We start from the raw sequence: 7,500 nt of genomic DNA, 5'->3' as shown, positions 1-7,500 counted from the left end.
ATCGAACTTGGATATTTCGTTCAATCTCCTAAAGTCATTGCAGAACCTTAAGGAGCCATCGGGTTTTGGTATTAGGACAATCGGACTAGCCCATTCACTCCGGGATTTTTCGATGACCCCCAGGCGTAACATTGTCTTTACTTCCTCCGATATGGCTTGTCGTCGAGCCTCCGGTACCCGGTATGACTTCAGGCGTACCTTCAGGTGGGGCTCGGTGACAATATCATGTCGTATCAGACTGGTCCTACCGGGCAGCTCGGAGAAGACATCGGGGTTCTGCTGAACCAGCCGTCTGGCCTCTCGCCTCTGAGTCTTGGTGAGGGCTTCTCCAATCCTTACTTCTGGTTCGTCCTCTCCGGAGGTCGCTGGAGCCGGAGGTGAACGACCCGAAGAGGAGGGAGATGGGGAAAAAACAGCCATCAGGCTTTCCCGTTCCTGCCAAGGTTTTAATAGGTTGACATGGTATATTTGTTCAGGTTTCCGCCTACCGGGCTGCAATACTTTATAGTTAACCACCCCTACTCTTTCCTTTATCTCGTAGGGTCCTTGCCACTGAGCCAGGAATTTACTCTCCGCCGTGGGGACTAATACCAACACCCGATCCCCGGGTTTAAAGGTCCGCACGGTGGCTTGTCTATTGTAGCGGCCGCTTTGCGCGGCCTGAGCCTCCTGTAAATGCTCCTTCACAATTGGCATGACCGCGCTTATGCGGTTCTGCATTCCTAAAATGTGTTCAATCACACTTTTATGGGGGGTGGGCTCTTGCTCCCATGTTTCCTTTGCCAGGTCCAACAATCCCCGGGGATGTCGCCCGTATAACAATTCAAAAGGCGAAAACCCCGTGGATGCCTGTGGCACCTCACGGATGGCAAACATCAAATAGGGAAGCATCATATCCCAGTCTTTCCCGTCTTTTGAAATCACCCTTTTGAGCATGGTTTTCAGGGTTTTATTGAAACGCTCGACTAAACCGTCCGTTTGAGGATGATACACAGACGTACGCAACTGCTTGATCTGGAGTAGCTCTTTGGTCACTTTGGACATGAATGGGGTCCCCTGATCCGTAAGGATCTCCTTGGGCAACCCCACCCGGCAGAACACAGCAAACAACTCCCGAGCTATAAGCTTGGCTGCAGTATGTCTGAGAGGTATCGCCTCGGGATACCGGGTGGCATAGTCAACGATCACTAGGATGTGTTGGTGCCCTCGAGCGGACTTTACGAGGGGCCCCACCAGATCCATCCCTATCCGTTCAAAAGGGACTTCTATAATGGGTAACGGTACCAACGGACTGCGAAAATGGGTCAGGGGTGCGGTAAGCTGACACTCCGGGCAGGTTTCGCAGAACCGTTTTACCTCCCCAAAGACTCCGGGCCAATAGAACCTTTGCAATATTCGCTCCTGCGTTTTCTTGACCCCTAGGTGACCACTCATCAGGTGTTTATGAGCCAAGTCGAGGACCCGCCGACGATGCGGCTGGGGCACCACCAACTGCTCTACCCCCACGCCCCGTATTTCATCTACCCGGTAGAGTAAATCCTGCTTAAGAGCGAAATGGGGGTACCTTACCTGGGCACCGGGCAGCTGTGCCACCCCGTCAATTACTGTCACCCGACTCCGGGCATGTATTAATGTAGGGTCCTGGAGTTGGGCAGTCCCAAACGTATCCGGGGACGCCTCCAACTCCGGGATGGGTTCGACCGTCTCAGCCTCTCCTGCCAATACCTCTAGGGGCGACCTATCGGGTTCACATTCTGTCCCTATCATGGGGACCCCTACGGCAGGTGTCCCGGATTCAGGATTGTAGGGCTCAGGTCCCGGACTGACCAATATCTGAGGAGACTTAGGGGGTCCCTTCCATAAAGTCCAAAAATAGGGCAGATCCCTTCCTAGGATCACGTCATAGGGAAGAGTGTTAAGAAGTCCCACCTCATGTTGCACCTGACCGCAAGGTGCTGTGATGGTGACAATCCCTGTGGGATAGTCTCGGCGGTCCCCATGTATGCAAACCACCCCCACGGTACGTCCTGTAGCCTTTACTTTAGCCCTCAAGGTGGATCGCACAAGGGTCACTAAGCTTCCGGAATCCAACAATCCTGTAACCGGACATCCATTCACCTGTATTTGGCACAAGTGGGGCTCCGTCTCTGGGGAGACCAGGTCAGCGGTACACACCACCTGAGCATACATTGAACCCCGCCGGGTAACCCCACAATCCATGGGCTCCGTGGTGAGTGGACACTGGGCTTCCATATGTCCCACCCGCTGGCATCGCCAACATCTAATGGGGACGGAAACCCCCTTGACGGGTTGTCGTTTAGGGTACAGAACCTTCCGGACCTCAGGATTGGCGGCCGCGGCCTCAGGCGGGACGGTAGGGGACTCCTGCACCATTGTCGGCGGTGGGTCCTTGGCCCTAGGCTTGGAGGGGCCGGACCGACGGGCGGTACGCAAAGTCTCAGTGTCCCGTATCAAGTCCTGCGTAGCCACATGCCGCTCTACCAGGGACACTAATTGGTCCAGGGTACTCGGGTCGCCCTGTCCTACCCACCGTTGAACGGTGACGGGTAAAGTGCGCACAAAACGATCCACTACTACCCTTTCCACCATCTGCGCCGGGCTGCAACCATTTTTTTACAAGATGCAACAAGTCATAGGCCTGGGAGCGTACGGGTTTGGCTTCCTCATAGAACCACTGATTTACCCGCTGAGCCCGTACATAGGTATTCACCCCCAACCGTGCCAGTATTTCGGCTTTTAGGGTCACATAGTCAATGGCGTCCTCGGTACAGAGGTCCAGGTACGCTTTTTGGGGTTCCCCCGTCAGATAGGGCGACAATACCTCAGCCCACTGGGGGGTCGGCAGCTTTTCCCGCTCGGCCACCCGCTCAAACACCGCCAGGAACGCTTCCACATCATCCCCCGGGGTCATCTTTTGCAACGCTTGTCTCACCGCTTTCCGGACGCTGCCGTCATCACCCGGTCCCGGGGTTGTTGCTGCCGGTCCAGCACAGATCGACTTGGCCAGGAGAACCATCTGTTCTTGGTGCCTTTTTTCCTGCAATTGCAAGGCTTGCTGCTGACGTGCATTGGCCTGAACCAGCTGTTCTTGGTGCGATTTCAAGGATTGGAGCAGGTGTGCATTGGTCTGTTGCTGCTGTGCATTAGCCTGAGCCAAATGCTTTAGTATGTCCTCCATGGCGTCGCTGGGTTTGGGCCGTAGTATAGCCGCTTGAATCCAGGACATGTGCTACCGGGTCACCAGAAAAGGAAGCTACACCTCACCGGCTGGGATGCCCGCATTCTCCACCATATGTGAGGTAGCACGGTCTGCTGCGCAGCAGAAGACACGGGATCCAGGCATTAAGTTTCACAGCACACGGTTTAATGTCCAAACAAAAGTCCACAACAATATACATGTGCCTCTCCAGCAGAGAACTCAGGGAGTTGTGTTCACTCCCTCACACCCGGCACACCTGCCCTTGTTCCTGATTCTATTTAACCCTTCCTTCAGCCTGTAGGGAAACAGCATTAACCCTAGAGTGGATTTACTTTCTATCATGGAGTGAGCACAACCGGGGCGAGACATACCGGCCGTCATAGATAACCCCGGTCACAGTCTCACAATGTGTATATGTGTGTGTGTGTGTGTGTGTGTGTGTGTGTATGTATGTATATATAATCTATATCACACACACACACACACACACACACACACACACACACACACACACACACACATATATATATATATATATATATATATATATATATATATATATATATATATATATATATATATATATATATATATATATATATATATATATATATATACAGTTAGGTCCAGAAATATTTGGACAGTGACACAATTTTCGCGAGTTGGGCTCTGCATGCCACCACATTGGATTTGAAATGAAACCTCTACAACAGAATTCAAGTGCAGATTGTAACGTTTAATTTGAAGGTTTGATCAAAAATATCTGATAGAAATTGTAGGAATTGTACACATTTCTTTACAAACACTCCACATTTTAGGAGGTCAAAAGTAATTGGACAAATAAACCAAACCCAAACAAAATATTTTTATTTTCAATATTTTGTTGCGAATCCTTTGGAGGCAATCACTGCCTTAAGTCTGGAACCCATGGACATCACCAAACGCTGGGTTTCCTCCTTCTTAATGCTTTGCCAGGCCTTTACAGCCGCAGCCTTCAGGTCTTGCTTGTTTGTGGGTCTTTCCGTCTTAAGTCTGGATTTGAGCAAGTGAAATGCATGCTCAATTGGGTTAAGATCTGGTGATTGACTTGGCCATTGCAGAATGTTCCACTTTTTTGCACTCATGAACTCCTGGGTAGCTTTGGCTGTATGCTTGGGGTCATTGTCCATCTGTACTATGAAGCGCCGTCCGATCAACTTTGCGGCATTTGGCTGAATCTGGGCTGAAAGTATATCCCGGTACACTTCAGAATTCATCCGGCTACTCTTGTCTGCTGTTATGTCATCAATAAACACAAGTGACCCAGTGCCATTGAAAGCCATGCATGCCCATGCCATCACGTTGCCTCCACCATGTTTTACAGAGGATGTGGTGTGCCTTGGATCATGTGCCGTTCCCTTTCTTCTCCAAACTTTCTTCCCATCATTCTGGTACAGGTTGATCTTTGTCTCATCTGTCCATAGAATACTTTTCCAGAACTGAGCTGGCTTCATGAGGTGTTTTTCAGCAAATGTAACTCTGGCCTGTCTATTTTTGGAATTGATGAATGGTTTGCATCTAGATGTGAACCCTTTGTATTTACTTTCATGGAGTCTTGTCTTTACTGTTGACTTAGAGACAGATACACCTACTTCACTGAGAGTGTTCTGGACCTCAGTTGATGTTGTGAACGGGTTCTTCTTCACCAAAGAAAGTATGCGGCGATCATCCACCACTGTTGTCATCCGTGGACGCCCAGGCCTTTTTGAGTTCCCAAGCTCACCAGTCAATTCCATTTTTCTCAGAATGTACCCGACTGTTGATTTTGCTACTCCAAGCATGTCTGCTATCTCTCTGATGGATTTTTTCTTTTTTTTCAGCCTCAGGATGTTCTGCTTCACCTCAATTGAGAGTTCCTTAGACCGCATGTTGTCTGGTCACAGCAACAGCTTCCAAATGCAAAACCACACACCTGTAATCAACCCCAGACCTTTTAACTACTTCATTGATTACAGGTTAACGAGGGAGACGCCTTCAGAGTTAATTGCAGCCCTTAGAGTCCCTTGTCCAATTACTTTTGGTCCCTTTAAAAAGAGGAGGCTATGCATTACAGAGCTATGATTCCTAAACCCTTTCTCCGATTTGGATGTGAAAACTCTCATATTGCAGCTGGGAGTGTGCACTTTCAGCCCATATTATATATATAATTGTATTTCTGAACATGTTTTTGTAAACAGCTAAAATAACAAAACTTGTGTCACTGTCCAAATATTTCTGGACCTAACTGTGTATATATATATATATATATATATATATATTATATTATATATAAACACACATATATACACATATATACACACATATATATATATAAAATGTGTGTGTATATGTGTGTGTGTGTGTGTGTGTATATATATATATATGTATGTATATACATACATACATAACACACACTTTGGTAACCTTACCGGTAGTACCAAAATAATTCTACGCAAAAATAATCACTCTGCAACCACCTGACTTCTTTACGGGTAGTTTGGACGCCAATAGCATAAGGTTCTTCAGATTAGGGGATCGTATATAGAGCAAGAGGAAAGAAGCTATTCAATTTTATAGATTAAATCCAAAAATAGGCAGTGTTTATAAAATATACAAGATGTGACAAAAGGGAAACAATACAAATACTACAATTACATAAAAATAAAAAGGATAAATATGACACTTACTAAACCCGTGCCATAGATGTGTCTTATGGATTTTTGGAGGGAGGATCTCCGGGGATAAATGGGCAGCACCACAGCATAGGTGTGTCCTCCAGTAACTGACAGGCCAAAAATGGGCTGCTGACTTTTATGACCTCAGCTCACCCTCCTCATTTTGGGATGTCTTGTGGGCTGAGCCAAGAGCTTTAGAGAATTAGGAAATTCTAATTTTTCGCATATCTTTGCCCCTGGGCTGCACAGGTGAGGGATATTAGTGTCTCGATTTTTTTTCCTTTGCATAGATACCAAACAGAACACATCTAGCATGATTTTATTGGCCAATACCAAAGATGGTGCTTTGCGTTTGCCGCTTCTCCAGAATTCCAGCAATATGCTTTTTCATTTTTCTAGCATTAACGTGACCCCTAATAACTGGGTTCATAGCTTTTCCTCCCAAAAGACAAAGAGATGTCTCTTTCTGCACAATTTTCCCTCCAGTTGCATCCAATCCCCGGTCATAAATACCACACTCCAAGAGCTGATCAAATAAACTCATCATAGCTACACTCATCTCGGTGGCGGTGGCGGCGGCGTATAAGAGACCTTAGAGTTGTAACATGACAAAGTTGGTCCCCTCTAATAATGATGGACTAGTCCTGGCTAAATAGTATATGAAAAGCAGGTGCACGAAAAAATAATTTTCCCCTTACACAATTCCTGTTTTTTTTCGGGTGCAGATCTAGCAAAGGTCAGAATGCTGAGCTGTATATAACCCCGCCCACACCAGTGATTGACACAAAGCTGCTAATCAGTGGTGGTGGCGGGGTTACACAGAGCAGGAGGACTAGGAGGCACCAGACACTTAGTCCTGCAGTGATAATCTATTGCTGATAAAACACTGATTTGATTGAAACTGCAAAACACAGCCGAATAAGTGACACTTCACTGGAATCAGGGTCTCTGCCCCACATTATGCTGCTCTCAAATGACAACGCAAAACCTGCTGACAGATAAGATATATAATGCCAAACCAGAATCTTCCAAAAGGAAGAGCCGGCCACTTGCAGACAGCTGTTCTTGCTTCGGGGCTTTTACCCCTCAGCAGTGCACTGTAGGTAACTGGTTGGGTGGGTGAGAGGTCTCGGCGTCTAAGTAAAACAAATCTCGCAGGAGATTGTCTAGACTAGAGCTTGGGGGGTCCCTGCTCTCTTGTCCCCTTGCACAACCCCCAATTCCCAAATAGTTGTGCTGATGTGTAAAATGTAAAGAAACCAAGAATGCGATGGCAATTTGTAACCTTTTACTCCAGAGCATTTTTCATACAGAGCAACATAAAAATGCCAGTGTCCTCGCGAAAGTAAGACTCCTGTTCTAAAGGCGCAGTAATGAATGTGCCCAGCAGGTGGCAGCATCAGACAGGGAAACAACTTCCTGGCCAAGACTTGGCAGTTGGTGTCAGTTGGTGGGCATGTAGAGAAAGCGAGCGGTGAGCTGCCGCTCCTCGGAGAGCATGGGGCACAGAGACATGGGTGTAAGTCTTCAAATAGTGTTAAAGGGATATTCCCATCGCTGAGTTATCACTTATCCCGTGGACGTCCG

At 47.5% G+C, this 7,500-nt stretch overlaps 1 protein-coding gene across 2 annotated transcripts in view; it reads left to right on the top strand.

The window, feature by feature from the left end:
- Positions 1-7,500, top strand: part of CCDC32 (coiled-coil domain containing 32) — a 28,492-nt gene that overhangs the window by 5,071 nt on the left and 15,921 nt on the right. Inside the window, exon 1 of one of the 2 annotated variants that reach the window (XM_075331225.1) lies at positions 7,332-7,432. The exons of the other annotated variant lie outside the window; for it this stretch is intronic. The gene's annotated coding sequence lies outside the window, so the exon portion shown is untranslated. Of the gene's footprint in view, positions 1-7,331; positions 7,433-7,500 lie in introns of those variants that run through there. 2 annotated transcript variants of the gene reach the window in all.

Source organism: Anomaloglossus baeobatrachus, chromosome 12 (genome assembly GCF_048569485.1).
Source record: "Anomaloglossus baeobatrachus isolate aAnoBae1 chromosome 12, aAnoBae1.hap1, whole genome shotgun sequence".
NCBI lineage: Eukaryota > Metazoa > Chordata > Amphibia > Anura > Aromobatidae > Anomaloglossus > Anomaloglossus baeobatrachus.
This window is presented reverse-complemented; position numbering and strand designations above follow the sequence as displayed.